Source organism: Triticum dicoccoides, chromosome 3B (assembly GCF_002162155.2).
Source record: "Triticum dicoccoides isolate Atlit2015 ecotype Zavitan chromosome 3B, WEW_v2.0, whole genome shotgun sequence".
Taxonomy (NCBI): domain Eukaryota; kingdom Viridiplantae; phylum Streptophyta; class Magnoliopsida; order Poales; family Poaceae; genus Triticum; species Triticum dicoccoides.
In genome coordinates, this window is record NC_041385.1 from 363,497,321 (window position 1) to 363,513,726 (window position 16,406).

Consider the following 16,406-nt stretch of genomic DNA (forward strand, 5'->3'; position numbering starts at 1 on the left):
TATTGCCCCATAGTGTGAGCAGCTACGAACTAGTCCCTTATCCGCGGGCACATTTATCGATAGATTTAAGACATACTCTACAAAGGTTAGTACACTATACCCACACCATGAAACCCATGGCATCACACTCCCATTCGAGTGGACCAATGGTGTTCTGACAAAACCGACCCATTGCCCATGACACTCTCCTAGCCACTCCGACCAACTCCCCTCTGGGCTAATTCAAGGGTGGCCTCGTGCCTACCAAAGGCATCAACGGCCACTGTCGTGGAAAAACATAAATAGTCCCAAACAGTGACATGACCTCAAAACCAAACATGGGCACACTAGGCTTATGTCGTCCTACTCGGCCAAGGTAGTGCCCGCGCATCCCTCGTTGGAGGCACCAACGAGAGGCATGACAATAGATCCAGTTAGGCCTTTCCCATAAAAGGCAAATGTGGTTGCACTGATCAGCTCGATATGGTGGCACCATGACTCAGCCAACAGTTGTTCAAGTTCAATTAAGTCTGGTTAAACTTGAATGCGATAAGCTGAGTCATATGAAAAATAACATGATGCAACTACAATACATGTGCATGATACCAACATGAGCATGGATATGCAACCATAATAAATCATTGAGCATAACAACAACGAAGCATATATCCGATTGAGCATGGCATACTAACGAGCATGAATAACATAAGCATAAATCTATCATAAGCATAGCATGATCACTAAATACCATGCAAGAACAAAGCAAGAACAATACCAAGTACGCACTTAACCAACTAACAGCAAAGGAACATGCATCTCAAGGGTACTCGGTAACCGACCATAGTCGTGCATCCAAGAAAATAACGCCAACATGAACTACTACCAAGCACATCAATATGAAATTAATACTAGCAGGTAGAACATGATAACAGAGTGCAAGAAAACATAGCATTACGGTAACCACCGATCCATAGCATAACCGAAACAACGATAACAGTAGCAAAACAAACAGATAGTTATTAAAGATTCAAGTTGAAAACCAATGCTACTGCATGGATATCATGCAAATGGTGGTTGTGGCTTGCCTGGAGGTGACGGAGACTCCAGGAAGTAGTGCGGTGAAGCCGCGGACACAAAACGCCGGACGGTTCTCTTTCAGAGGGGGATGATTAGAGGCAAGGGCAAAATGGTCATTTCACTATGGGACCACCTAGTGAAAATGTTACCAACAGAAAGAGTTCGACGAGACGAAGGTGTGAGCAATGGTTTCACCTCAATCGGAGTTACGGTTGAAAAGTTGTGAAGGTTGGAAGATCAGGGACCTTTCTATAAAAAATATATTCCTGCCGGGTCCTTGAGTGGATAAGGCAGAAGCGCCTTCAGGCAGATTATGTTTTCTGAAAGATAAAGCGCATTTTTAGACGCAAAAGAGAAAAATATGCTTTCTGACTTAGAAAACGCATTACAGCAAAAAGAAAGAGGAAGTACGCTTTCGAGATAGGAAAACGCACTTTCAGAAATACGTGTCCACTTATCCAGCTGGACACAGGTTGAGTCAATGACGCGTGGGGCCGAGGAAGAGGTGCGGGGCCTGCTTGGCCCCTGGCTTGGTCGTTGTCTTCCTCCTGTCTACTCCCCGACACAGCAGAGGAGGAGCTAGGCAGAGATGAGGCCAGCGCAGGTCCGACTGGCTCCGACCAACTTAGGCGGAGCTGAGGCCGCCGGCGAGATTAGTGTGGCCCACTGCATCCATCCCCGTGCAATGGAGATGCCGGAGAGGAGAGGAGTGACCACATCGAAGAGGGGAACAGAGACAGCTCCGGCTGCCAGGTTCTTGGGGCAGGGCACTCCAGCGACGATGAGGCGATGTGGAGGGCTGAGAGGTTCGTCGGGACGTGGCGGTGGCGGTGAGGTGGTCGGGAGGGAGCGAGGGAGCTCGTGGAGGCCGGATGAGGAGATGGCCGAGAGGTGGAGGCGACGGCCGTGCGCGGTGCACGCGCCCAGGGTGAACTCCGGTGAGGGGCAAGTGGGTGGGGCGAACTGCGGGAGTGAGGGGGGGGGCAGTGGACGTGGAGGGGAGGCTAGAACGACAAAGAACAACGAGATGTCGCTGCTCCGGTAGTCAAATGAGGCGAGGAGGAGAGTGGTGAGCTGCGGGAGGGGTCGAGGTCTCTTATATAGGCGCGGAGGAGGCTTGGAGCTCATGGGCCAGCTCCAACTAAGCTCCAATGGAGGTGCAGGGGCAGTTCACGCCATGGGCATGGCGACGGCGATGCATTTATGGTGAACCACAATGGGGCAGCAACACAGGGCGACGCAGGGCATCACGGGGAAGCTCCTAGACGAAGTTGGAGGTCGAGACGAGGAGGGAGCGGACGAGGACAGTGGCCGGAGCGATCCAGAGCTTGCAATCTGCATGACGCCATAGTGATCACCATGGGCACTGGTGCAAGCAGTGTGCTTTGGCGTGGCCGACCATGTGCACTGGATTGAGTGAGCTTCAGGGAGGGTCGTGAAGCAAAGCAACTGGCACAGGGAGGTGAGATACGTCCACAGCTTGCAAGAAACCAAGTGATCATCAATATGTTTGTAAGTTGTTTTGGTTCACATGTATAGAGTTGGACTCGGATCTTTGGCACATCGTGGTCAAACACTAAGATGATGCCGATTACAAAAAATCTGCCTAATAGGAGAGGTTTAGATGAGGGTTGCTATAGAAAGTGCCATAATGGCCATATTAAGAAATTATGAAGTTGCACTCACATACATGATTGGATTGAGCTGAAACTGAGGATGGCCCAATGATTAGAAGATATAAAGATGCCCAAAAAGTTTCAGGCACATTTGGATGAGTCATGCTATGGAGGCTCGGGACCGAGCACCGACACCACCGTGAGATCGAATGAAGGAGATGTGCAGCGATCAGTGTAGAACATGTTTGGTGGCGCCGATTAGGCGTCAGCTTCATCTGAGGAATCAATGATGGTGCTGCTGTTCCGATGGTGCAGGTGAAGAGGACATTGTGGCAATGGAGGTGGCATGATAGATGAGGCAAATGTTGGGGCAACTCATTGGAGGTGGAGGACAGGGCGGTTGAACTGGTGGGACGATGATATCGATGACGGATCCTCATCCGGTGCGGTTGATGAGGGACGTCGAGCTATTGTGGTGGACGATGTTGTCGGGGAAGAGGCTGCGGCTGGGCGCCGGACGGAGGAGGGTGTGGGGCTTCACAGGTTTTGGCGACCTTGGTGTATGAAGCGGGGGGGGAGGGGATGAGAGGGGGGAACCATGGCTCAGGGAATGTGGGGTAAGTTACGAAAGTACCCCCACCAATTTGAATTAGGTTGTTCTTTCGGTTCAGGGGTATAACAGGAATTTCGCATGTCGGGAGTTCGCAGGAGGAGGGAGTTTTTGCGCGCGTTGTAATTTTGGGATGGCAAGGAGAGGATTGAGAAGGTGGGAGTTCTCGGAGCACATGATGTATTAAAATTACGTGATGACAAGGTGCAAGTTGAAATTTCGGGACAAGCCTAATGTGTACTGTACCAAATCAATTCGCACTTCCCTCGATGAAAAAAAATTCACACCACACAAGAGAGTCTAGTGCCATTTTACTGTATGAGTTACTACAAATGCCATTCAAAACTTTGAATCCATGTTATGTTCAATCAAAATATTTTGCTAGGTGTATAATGCATGAAACCTGCTACTCAAATGAACATTTGGTGCATTCCGAACGTATATACTACCGCTTCAACATGAACTGAATTTGAATTCATTTCTCTATTTGAATAAGATCTACAATCATGATTGTTTTCAAGTTAAACAATTTGAATTCATTTCTCTATTTGAATAAGATCTACGATCATGATTGTTGTCAAGTCAAACCATCGTTTGTATAATATCTTCACAACAGACCACATGATTACTGTCGAGTTAGATATGAACTATGTGTACTATATGAACTAGAACTTGGATTTTTTAATCCACTTTATGGTGATTTCGAATCATAGTACATTTCAAGCTCTAGCTAGATTTTCATTATCTAAAACATATCCCATATGTATAATGTGTTTATCACATAATGTATGGTGCCCCACCCCTACGCCTACAAGTATTTAGCTGTGAGCTACAAACGCCACACATTATCACAAATCCAAATAAAATGTGAAACTGTTTGATATAGAGTATGGTTTAGATTGTTCGATATTTAGTCGTGAGTTGCAAATGGCACGCATTATCACATTATAGTATAACATGTCCAAGACCACACCACGCGTATCACCACTATATTCATGCATGATAGTTTTAAAACACTATGATCTCTTATTCATGCATGATAGTTTTAAAACACTATGATCACCACTTTTATAACGAATTATTATCTATGTTAGTCTTTTACATGCACACAATCCTTTTCACTTTGTAGCTAGCACTAACTTTCTCTCGTGCATGCACACGCCCTCCCCCTCCCTCAACATTCTATCCATTGCACACATTCATTTATTTTCTTTAGGTCGTTCACCCAGGATCTCCAAAACTCTTTCTTTCCGACACACACCGATCGATAAACCTCTCTAGCGAGGTATGCCTACCACATGCAGATAGACTTTCCATCTCCTCATTTCCCTATCCATGCCCAATGTCTCATACGGTCCCACACACGTGTAAACTCTCGCCCCTCTTTTCATCGATCTCATAATCGTACACTCCCCCCTATCTAGTAGGCCTCTCACACCACCTCCTAGCTCCATCCCTCTCTCTCTCTCTCTATTTGTTTCTCTAGGCCTTATTTGCCTCTAACAAATGGATGTACACCGACCGATCTCCCGTTATACATATAGCCAACTAGGTCGTCTATAAATTTTTTCCCCACGTGTCGGCGTTCTGGATATGGGGGTACCCATACTTGCCTGCCTGGGGCCCGCAGCATGGCTCCATCGACGGCCTAGTACGACCCAGTTTTGACATCGACAACCCAAGACCCTCGTGAGGCGGACGACACCAAGATCTCCAAGGGGATCAGCCTCCTCAGGCTGGCTCCCAAGGAGCAGAGATTTCTATGCAAGGCTCACCTCGTGAGGTTTCGGTGACGTGAGCCATGACGATCGAGGCCAGGCGAGCGCCAGGCGGGCGCCAGCGGATGCAGTGTACCGGTTTCCTCTTTGGTGTAAAGGAGCCAACTTGTAGGCGTGGAGTCCCGAGGAAGTAGCCAAAGGTTTCCATTCCCGTGCAACAAGACCAAGACTGCCAGGACAGCAGGACGGACGTCATCACCGAGCCCACCGCATCGTCATGACTAGAGGCTTTTGCAGGCAAAGACAACTTTAATTAGGATAAGATGTACTTGTTGTCTCCCTTGAAATTTGGCCGTTGTGGGATCCCTTCCCACCTCCATTCGAGAAGAGGACCAAGGCCACTATAAATAGGACCTAGCCACCACCAAGGAGAGGGATTGGATCCATTCCACCCTCACCAGCTCACCGACTCCCTTGAGCCCAAGAACACACCTCCTGAGGTTGTTCTCCCCTATACTAGTTCTTCCTCGGCCCCTCGAGGCAAATCCACCACAAAGCAGGAGTAGGGTTTTACACCGCAAGGTGGCCCAAACCTTGGTAAATTGCTGTGTCCCATTTCCTTTGAGCTCGACGCGCTAGGCTGTGAGATCGGCGAGTAGGCAGGCCGGGGAGAGTGAGATCTTTGCACGCACCCCAGATTTCAAACCTCTCAAGGGTTTGCGGAACATGTAATCTGACATTTGGGGCACCAAGTAGGGGTGCGTCGGAACTTCTCTTCCGTCGATCTACTCGCCACCACTCCACCGCTTCCATGGCTGACGCGCGCTGAGCTCGTGCTGAGCGCCGGGCCGCCCTTGCCACCCATGTCGCTCAGACAGCGTTGGCGGGCGACGGCTGCCCTCGCTGACCCCCGTCGCCAGTGGCATACGCCGCCACGGGCCCCGCAGGACATGAGCAACAAGCCTCTTCAGTGCATCCATCTGTGCACCGCGACGGGCGCATCGCCACTCCATCGCTGACTCTAGTTGCTTCATCCTCTCACGCTCATCGTGGCCCGGCGAACGCGCAGGCTGCCCTGCTCATGGCACCCGAGCTCCTACGCTACCACCCGGTCGACGACCTGTACAAGGCCTGGCTCAACCGCATCACTGAGCTCGTCAGCGCCGCTGGGGATTCTGCTACACCGGCTCACTCGCTGCCTCAACCCTCGCCTCTTGCGGGAGATGTAGCTCACAGGGCTCCTCCTCTGCCTACCAGGCAAGACGTCATCATCGAGCCAAGGCGGGTGGCACCTCAGCATGATCCGCAGCATCGGGCGCCCGCGCACGATGAAGCAAGCTGCGAGGTGGTCCAGCGGCCACAAGAAGATGCACGCGTGCTACCGGCGCCACGTCAAGACCGCACGCTGCCTGTGGTGGCGGTGCACGAACGCCAAGACCAGGCTCCACCTCCACGGTGGGCTCTCGTGACCACAGCAGGATGCCACACGTTCTCTCTGGAGTTGCGCAACGTCGTCTAGCCAGGGAAGTTCAAGCCGAACCTGCCTTCATGCTACGACGGCATTGCCGACCCCACCGAGTTCCTGCGGCTCTATGAGCTGAGCATCAAGGCGGCCAGCAGCGACGAGAAGGTCATGGAGAACTGGTTCCCCATGGCCCTCAAGGAAGGCACACACTCCTAGCTCCTGAACCTGCTCGTGGGATCGATCTCCTCCTGGGACGAGATGAGGGAACTTTTCATCGCCAACTTCCAGGGCACTCGCGATCGCCCGCCAGCCACGGGTGACCTGCGACGCGCCAAGTAGCAGCCATGAGAGACCTTGCAGAAGTACATCCAGCGCTTCAACGACGTTCGCCTCAAGATTCCCAATGTGTCGGATGAAGCCATTATCTCGGCGTTCATCGACGGTGTCTGCGATGTCAAGACGAAGGAGGAGCTCGCCATACACGAAGACCTATGCATGGCCCTGGAGATGTTAAACATGGCAACCAAGTGCGCGAGAGCTGAGGAGGGACGCCTCTCCCTCCTCGAGCTCCCCGACACAGACCCGGAAGATAAGAAGGCCAAGGCCAAGGACGTGAAGCACAATGGACCGGCCATGCTAGCGGCCAAGCCAGAGATGAAGCATGGCTGCGATCACCCATAATCATCCAAGGGCAGCCGCCTGTTCTGTGTCTTCCACAACGTGCACATCCACAACACCAACGACTGCCAGGAGCTCAGGGCGATCCGCGACGGGCGCCTTGGTCGTAGCCCCGAGTGCAACGATCGAGGCTACAGTCGTGGAGGAGGCCCAGGTGGAGGACGCTGCGATGGCCGCGACCATCGTCAGGAGTGGCGCGACTAGCCTCGGGAAGACCGCTCGCAGGGTTAGCCTCGCGAGGGTGCCTGGAGGGATCAGCCTCGAGAGGATCGGCCATAGGGCAACACTGGTATTCTTCCAAACTGTCGCCGCCACCAAGAAGGAATGATGACCACCATCAGGACGAGGGGGTTGGGGGCTTCCAAGAGCCTCGTTCCATTGCCTGTATCCTGGGCAGATCCCAGGCCCCAGCCTCTCATCGCATCTTCAAGCAGTCCGCGTGAGAGGTGAACGCAGCCCTTCCAAAGCTCGAGGCGACGCGCCCGCTCAGGTGGTCCAAGTACTCCATCACCTTTGACTCCTCCAACCAACTCAAGTGCGCGGTCACGGCTGGCGCGCTCTCAATACTCTACTCTCCCATCATCAGCAACATGCTCGTTACCAAGACGCTCATCGACGGCGGTATGGGGCTCAGTGTCCTATCTGTCCAGACGTTCAACAGGCTCCAAGTGTCGTATCACCAGCTTCACCCTACCAAGCCCTTCTCAGGAGTGACCGACGGCTCAATGATTCCAATTGGGCAGGTCTGCCTCCCAGTCACCTTCGGCAAGCGTGACAATTACTGCACCGAGCTCATCGACTTCGACATCACCAACATTCTCCTGCCATACAATTCCATCCTCGGGTACCCAACTCTCGCCAAGTTCATGGAGGCAACACACCACCGCTACAATGTCCTCAAGATGCCAGGGAACTGCGGCATCATCACGATCACTTGCAAAGAAAAGGATGCGTGCTCTCTCAAGCACGACTACCAGGCTGCAGCGGTCGAGAACCCCGACGATGAGGGTGTCGTCCACCCTCCTGAGGCCGTTCCCAAGAAGAAGAAGCAGCAGCTCCACCAGGGATCTCAGGAGGATGGGGCGTCCGGTGGTGCCGCCTCAAGCCTGGCGTCTGTGGATGGGGTGCCTTCCCCTCTCGCATAGGAAGGCGCGCTCGATGCCCCTCTCAGGATGGGCTCAGGGGCTCTCCTCTGGAGGGCCTCTGATCTAGCCAATGTCACGAGGAAGGTGCTCGGGCACCATGTGCAAGCATGCTTCAGTGCACGCTTCCGCGGAGAGAGCGTTGGGCGCGGGGCGCCTGGCACTCGGCAGTTTGTCGACAAGGCAGTCAAGGAGATTCAGGAGGCAAGGATCATGCGGGGCGATCGCCGCCCACCGCCAGGCGTGGCTCCTCGCCCAGGCGAGGATGAGGAGCTACATGTCTATGTCGACATCCCAGGGCTCAACAGGGCCGCGTCTCAGGAGCTCTTCTGGCCGTCCCGTGTTGGCCGTTGCGAGGGCCCCCCTCACAGCTACGTCTGCATGCCCTTTGGTTTGCTGAATGCAGCTGCTGCATTCCAGTGCCACATGCGGGGCGTCCTGGCGGCTCAGGAGGCCCAGCGCTAGGTGATCCAGGCGGAGATGGTGATGAATCCTCACGAGCCACCGGACCTCCAGAGCCTCCTGAGGTTCAGGGCCAGGGAAGCTCATGAGGAGCGACTCCTGCAGCGCGCGTCTTCCACTACTCCAACACCTCTTCAGCAACGATGCTAGGTGACATCTTTTAGTTTGTTCAGTTGGGGGCGCCCCTCGGGCTGCAATATCCCCAAGTCGTGTGGGTCCGTCCCTGCAGCATGTATCCTTCTTGCTTTTATTAGGGTTGGCTAACCGTCTCTCACGAGTTGCCTTATGATTATCATTTGCATGTCCGGTGCTTCGTTTCCATGAATGTCTCGTGCCCTTGCAAACCCACCCACGACCGCCTTATGATTAAGGACTGGCACGGCGTCTGTGCTCTAGTCCATCCCTACAGTGTCGCTAAACCTAAGAGGCTGAGCTCTGGCTCGCGGACCAGCTCCGGTGCACATCACCTCCCATGGCCCTTGGTGCCTTGTTCTCGCATCAGCTAATCACGGGTGGACAAGTGAGGGCGGGCGCCCGGTGCCTCGTCACCACGGGAGCCCCGCGCCAGCTGTCTTTCTTCAGGACCGTCACATGAGAAGACTAGACACGGCGTCTGTGCTCGGGTCTGTCCCTGCAGTGTTGATAAACCCAATGGCCGAGCTTTGTCTAGCAGGCCTATCCCGTTCACGTCACCTCATGGGGTCGTTGGTGTCTGGCCTTCTCATGCGATAACCTCAGGAGATTGACTTGGCGCAGGTTCCCTAACCATCTTGTAGGACTATCACAAATGTTCCCAATCAGGTTCAGGCGCAACCCGCCATGAGATAGGGCCACGTGAGTACCGCGCTGGCTCACGAGTGCCAAGACACACCTCCTCCGGCCCTGCCGTGCAAGCCACGTGTCATCGCGGGGCTGTACACGCCCCGGGGGCTCTTCTCAGAGATAGCCCACTCCACATACCACTGGAAGCACCATGCTCCGCGCTGGCAGTCGACATTGCCGAGGAGCAGCTATGCCCGTGCAAGAGCGGAAGCACCATGCTCCGCGCTGGTGATAAACAACTGAGGGCGGCCTCACAACGCTTCAGCAACCTCAGGGGGCCTCTAGCCTCACCACGCTGCTTTTCCTCGGGAGAATAGCGCGAGGGGGCTAGGCATGGGGGCTACACTAAGGTCACGCCTGGCGTATGCCACCCTGCCAGGTCCCATGGACCTGGTCATCGCGCACCCCTCCCGAGAGAGAGCCCAGCGAGGAAAGGTATGCTGGTCGGTTCGTATGTCAATGGGGACTCCTGAGTATCGCATCTCAGGAGACTAACTGGCTATGTAGCCCCTCACCCCTTGGTCTCGTCCTGGCAATCCGAACGACCCAACGACTGCTGAGGTATGCGCGGGGCCGAGCCCTACCGAAGCAGAACACTAAGACCTACTCTCGCATCTCCTCTCCAAAAGTTGTTCGTACGTCAAGGGGGACTCCTGAGCATTGGGTGTCAGGAGCCTAACTGACCACGTAACCCCTCACCCCTTGGCCTCGTCCTGGCAATCCGGAATACCCAATGACGATCGAGGTACCGCGAGGTCAGGCCCTGCCAATGCAGAATGCTAAAGCAAACGGAAAAGAGATCGCGAAACTTTAGCAAATTATTACAAAACACATTGTCTCTTAAAAAGTACCTAGCCTGAGTTCTTACGCCTCTATGAGGCATGATACATGTTGCAGGACCGAAACAGGGAGAGGTGCTGCCATCAAGCCTCTTCTTCGGCCTTGGACATCACCATTGCCCGCCTTGGGAGCTCCTTCATCAATGATGTCGCCATCATCCTTGCTTTCATCTCCAGCCATGGGGCTGATAGCGAGGAACTTCTTCATTAGGGCCTCCACCTGACCCTTCACAGCTTTAGCAACACTGGCACAGGACTCGGGGTCCACGGGCTCGAGCAAGGCGCCGAAGTCGAAGTTGGTGTCTCGAAGATAGAGATGGCTGAAGCGCATCATGGCTGAGGAAGAGAGCGTGCGGGCCTCCCCCTCCACCATGGGGCCGAACCCGATGACAACTCTCTCGAGTGCAGCAACGATCTCGGGGAGCAGTACGGCAGGGCCCTGCTCCCGGGTCACCGCTGGCTACTGGTGCTCGCCCGCGAAGAGATTCTGCAGTGCCTTGCGGGACCTCACCTCAAGAGAGACAAAGGCGTCATGCTCCATGGTGGCCGCCTCCTCAACCTTGGCACGGAGCCTCTCCCTGGCGTCCAGCCGAGCCTTCTCGCCAGAAACAAGCTTGGTGTGGGATGCCTGGGATGCCTCCACCTCCGCCTTCAACTTCTCTAGGCAGCCACGCTCTAAGGCTTGTTCCTGGACCGCCTGCGCCAGCTCGTCAATGGCTGCCTCCTGGGCCTTCAGCTCCTCCTCTCGCACCTTGAGCTGATGGGCCTGGGTGGCCTGCTAATCTCGGAGGATCTTCAGTTCAGCCTCCACCGCGCGGCGGCGCTCCTGGGTGTCCTTGGCTTCCTTCAGCGCCACATCACGGGCGGCTGCGGCTAAGCCAGCCACCCTCTGGCTGATGAGGACATCAATACCATTTTTACACCCATAGCCCCTGCTGCTATACATACTGGACTAATTACTAGAGCTCGCGCACAATAGTTAAATTACCAGGTACTTTTGTTTCTTGGTAATGATTCTAATGTTCATGAGAATATGATGCTGCCTAAATTGGATACATTTGTTTTCCTTACAAATGAAGGGCCTAGCTTGGAGAAGGATGAACATTGGAGCAAGAACAAGCATGGAGATGATGGCATGCACAAGGGGAACAAGAACGGAGTTACAAGTGATGATTTTAGGACGTTCAAGCCACCATAATGAGTGCATGAAGCCTTGGACGAAATATACAAGATGCTACTTCATAACTTTGTCTAGAGGCTATTCTAGGTGCTGCGTCACCTTATTATTCGGCCAGGCCCATGTAATTTCAAAAATACTTGAGTATAGGCTGTTTTTAGAGTTCGTATGTGTGGGAAAACAAGAGATAGGGTTGGTTTCGGACTCCTTACCCAAGGGCCACGAAATTCCCTCCTCTTCCTCCGTATATACAACCCTTAGGGCATCGTTTAGACTTTGGGTTTTGTTTAGATTAAAAGTTCGCCATTGCTGCAACTTCACGTACTGTGTTTGTGTTCAACGACCAGACCAAGACGTCACAAAACCCCATCTTGATCAATAAAGCTTTCATTTTATATTCCCAGTATCCAGATTGCAATCTCAGTTTCTTGCTTGTTCTTCGTTTGCTCGCAGGAAATAGACCCTGGAGGTCAGGTTGATCGTACTCCGGCGTGGTCAATAACCTCTCGGACTTGGTTTAGCGATTGCTAAGGCGCTACGTCCTTGCACGTACGTAGTCGGATTGTCAAAGTCTACTCCTCCAAAATGATAATCACCATCTCATCGAAAGACAGGACACATTTGGCTCTATCAAGTGGTATCAGATTTTCAGGTTGCTTGGTGTGATTTTACAGTTTTTTATAGTTTAGATCGAGTCTGTTATTCAGACCTACAGTCCATGAAAAAGCAAAAAAATTAGGGTTAGTTCATCATATCCAAACCAATCAAAGCCATTGCATAATCTTTTCTGTATTTGTGTTGTAGAATTTGCGGCTGCTTCGTCGTGTCAAGTTGCTGGTCTTAGCATCTAGTTCTTTAGAGTTTTGAGTTCTGTTCACAAGTCGCCACGCTGTGGCCGCACCATCATCATCGCCCTACCATATACCACCACCGCTTATTCGCTACTTCTCTGAGTCCATATACCACCACCGATCAGAGTCCATATACCACCACCAATCCGAGTTCATATACCACCACCAATCCGAGACCACATATACCACCGTCATGTACCATCACCAGTGCGAGTTCCACCAGATTCATCTCCGCCACCAGTCCTAGTCCGAGTACTGTATTTGTTCCTTTATCTTCGAGTTCCAGAGCACGCGATACTACAAGTCATGAACAAGTTGGATTCCCCAACTTCCGTGCTACCCGTACAAGAAAAATAGTTCTAGTTTAAAAAAAACTATGTCTGGAAAATTGTGGCTAGGCAGTTTTTAGGCCATTTGTAGACTTTTTCGAAAAAAAATATTTGCGGAGCAAAAAAAAGAGGAAAAAAAGTGCAAAACAAAGTGAAAAAAAGAGAGAGAAAATTCAGAGTGTGCTCCTCCCTTGATTACGTGTCGCGCCATGATTTTTTTAGTGTTCTAGGCTCACGTCTCTAGCACGGTCTAGCCTAGGACCAGCACAGTACCGTTGTTGAGCATTTATTCAACTTTGCATCTCTGAATTGATTATTGCTGACCCTTTTTGCTACCATATTATAAGCCTTCCCAGCTCCACATACATCTACATCGTGCGTTTGACTCTCCCTGGTAATCGCTCTATCCAAGCTTTGAGAGTTTTGACTACAACGGTTGCCGATCACCACCTGCTGCTGGGTAAGAACTGGTAATAATTCGAGATTCGCTTGAAGGATTTGTGACACACCACCCTCACCACCACTTCCTAGTAGTCTGTAGGATTATATTCTTTTGTGTTTCTATTGCTACTAACCATGGCAGGACCACAAGCCAACGAGATTGACTGGGAGAACATGACGAACAAGGAGTTGCATGATAAATTTCAGCAAATGGTGAGTGGCCAGGTGGGAGATGTGCTAAACAGATTTGAAGAGGCTATGGAGAAGATAGATGCCATGGAGAAGTTGTTCGAGACAAAGCTGGATAACAAGTTTAATGAATTGCTCAAATGTCTTCCCCAACCACCACTAGCTGCACCTGTCGCACCTCTACAAAAACAACAACAACAACATCTCCAACGCCGCCTTCCAAATCAAGTCGGACGAGCACAACGCGTTCCAATTGAGACTGGTCAAAATTCTGGTGCCGCTGCACCTACTGTTGATGCTTCTTTGGCTCCTGCTACTGCGGGTGCCGAGGAGGATGACGATTATGTGGGCGATTATAAGGATGAGGTTGATCAAAATCAGAACTACGTGCAGCCACCAGCACCACCACCAGCAAGTCGACCTCAGGTATATATTCGCAACGGTAGGCCTGCACCATCACCTCGGGTACGAGATAATGACCATATTCCTAAACTGAAATTGAATATTCCACCATTTGAGGTCAGATATGTTCCTGATATATATCTTACATGGGAGTTAGAAACTGAACAACATTTTACATGTTTACAATATCTCGAGGAAAGATGGTACTTTGCCTCTATCAAGTGGTATCAGAGCCAGGTTGCTGCTGCTGTTTGTGCTTTCACTAGTTTTGCATTTGTATGGTGGTATGAACATTGTAGATTATATCCTATTCCAGCTACTTGGGCTGCTTTGAAAACTGCTATGCGTACTCGTTGGGTTCCACCATATTATCAACGTGAATTGCTTCAAAAATTGCAACGTTTGAGACAAGGGAAAAATTATGTAGAAGAATATTATCAGGAATTACAAATTGGCATGATTAGATGTGGTATTGTTGAGGAGAATGAAGCTATGCTTGCATGTTTTATGGGTGGTTTAAATAGAGAGATTCAGACCATTCTAGAGTATAAGGAGTATACTAATATCACTCCTTTATTCCATATTGCTTGTAAAGCTGAACGTGAACTGCAGGATCGACAAGCATTGGCGCGAACTAACTTTTCTGCAGGTCGACCTTCATCATGGACACCGCGTGCATCTTCTACTTCCACTGCACCAGCACCTCCATGAGGTTCCACCTCCAGACGTGATACAAGAAAGCAGGCACAACCACCACTACCTGTCAAGAGCGCACCTCCCAGGCCTGCACAGAGCTCTTCTTGTTCCATGCCATCAACAGGGCACACAAGTGATATTATTTGTCATCGTTTTAAGGGAAGAGGACATTATGTGCAAGAATGCAAATCTCAGCGTGAGATGATTGCTACTGAGGATGGTGGGTATGAGTCCGCTAGTGACAATGATGAGGAGACTTTGGCTCTTATTACAAGTGAAGAACACGGTGGAGATGATTCTGATCATGAGACGCAATACATGGCTCCTGAAGACGCTGACAGATATGAATGTTTAGTTGCTCAACGTGTTTTCAGTGTGCAGGTCACACAAGCTGAGGAAAATCAGAGGCATAATTTGTTCCATACAAAGGGAGTTGGGAAGGAACGTTCTGTTTGCATCATCATAGACGGAGGGAGCTGCAACAACTTGGCTAGCATGGAGATGGTGGAGAAGCTATCTCTCACCACAAGACCACATCCACATCCTTACTACATCCAATGGTTCAACAACAACGGCAAGGTTAAGGTAACACGTATTATTCATGTGCATTTTAGTATCTCTACATATGCTGATTATGTTGATTGTGATGTGGTACCTATGCAAGCATGTTCCTTTTTACTTGGTCGACCATGGCAACTTGATAAAACTCTGTACACCATGGTAGAAACAATCAGTATACTTTGCTTCCTATGACTCCTGATTCCATTTTGAAAGATGATATTAATAGAGCTAATAAAGCAAAACAGGAGAAGAATAAGAGTGAAAATCAGATTGTGGCAAAAGAATTTGAGCTAAAAATGAACCTAATAATAAACCATCTAGTGTTGCTTCTGAAATTAAATTGAAAAGTGCATGTTTACTTGCCACCAAATCTGATATTGATGAGCTAGATTTCAGCAAATCTGTTTGCTATGCTTTTGTGTGCAAAGAGGCATTACTTTCATTCGAGGACGTGCCTTCCTCTTTGCCTCATGTTGTCACTAATATTTTGCAGGAGTTCGCTGACGTCTTTCCACAAGACGTGCCACCGGGATTACCGCCTATTTGATGGATTGAGCATCAGATTGACTTAATTCCCGGTGCTTCACTGCCAAACTGTGCGCCATACCGTACCAATCCAGAGGAGACGAAGGGGATTATGCATCAAGTACAGGAGCTTCTTGACAAAGGTTATATACGCGAATCCCTTAGTCCTTGTGCTGTTCCTATTATTCTAGTGCCGAAAAAGGATGGTACATCGCGTATGTGTGTTGATTGTAGGGGCATTAATAATATTACTATTCGTTATCGTCATCCTATTCCTAGGCTAGATGATATGCTTCATGAATTGGTGGCTCTACAATATTCTCCAAAGTTGATTTGCATAGTGGATACCATCAAATTCATATGAAATTGGGGATGAATGGAAAACATCATTTAATACTAAGTTTGGATTATATGAGTGGTTAGTCACGCCTTTTGGGTTAACTAATGCACCTAGTACTTTCATGAGATTAATGAACAAAGTTTACGTGCTTTCATTGGACGATTTGTGGTAATTTACTTTGAGGACATATTGATTTATAGCAGATCTTTGGAGGAACATTTACGTGCTATTTTTATTGCTCTACATGATGCACGTTTGTTTGGTAACCTTGGGAAGTGCACCTTTTGCACCGACCGAGTGTCTTTTCTTGGCTATGTTGTTACTCCAGAGGGAATTGAAGTTGATAAAGCCAAGATTGAAGCTATTGAGAGTTGGCCGTAGCCCAAAACGGTCACACAAGTGAGGAGTTTTCTTGGCCTCGCTGGATTCTATAGGCGTTTTGTGAGAGATTTTAGCACCATTGTTGCACCTCTCAATGAGCTTAGAA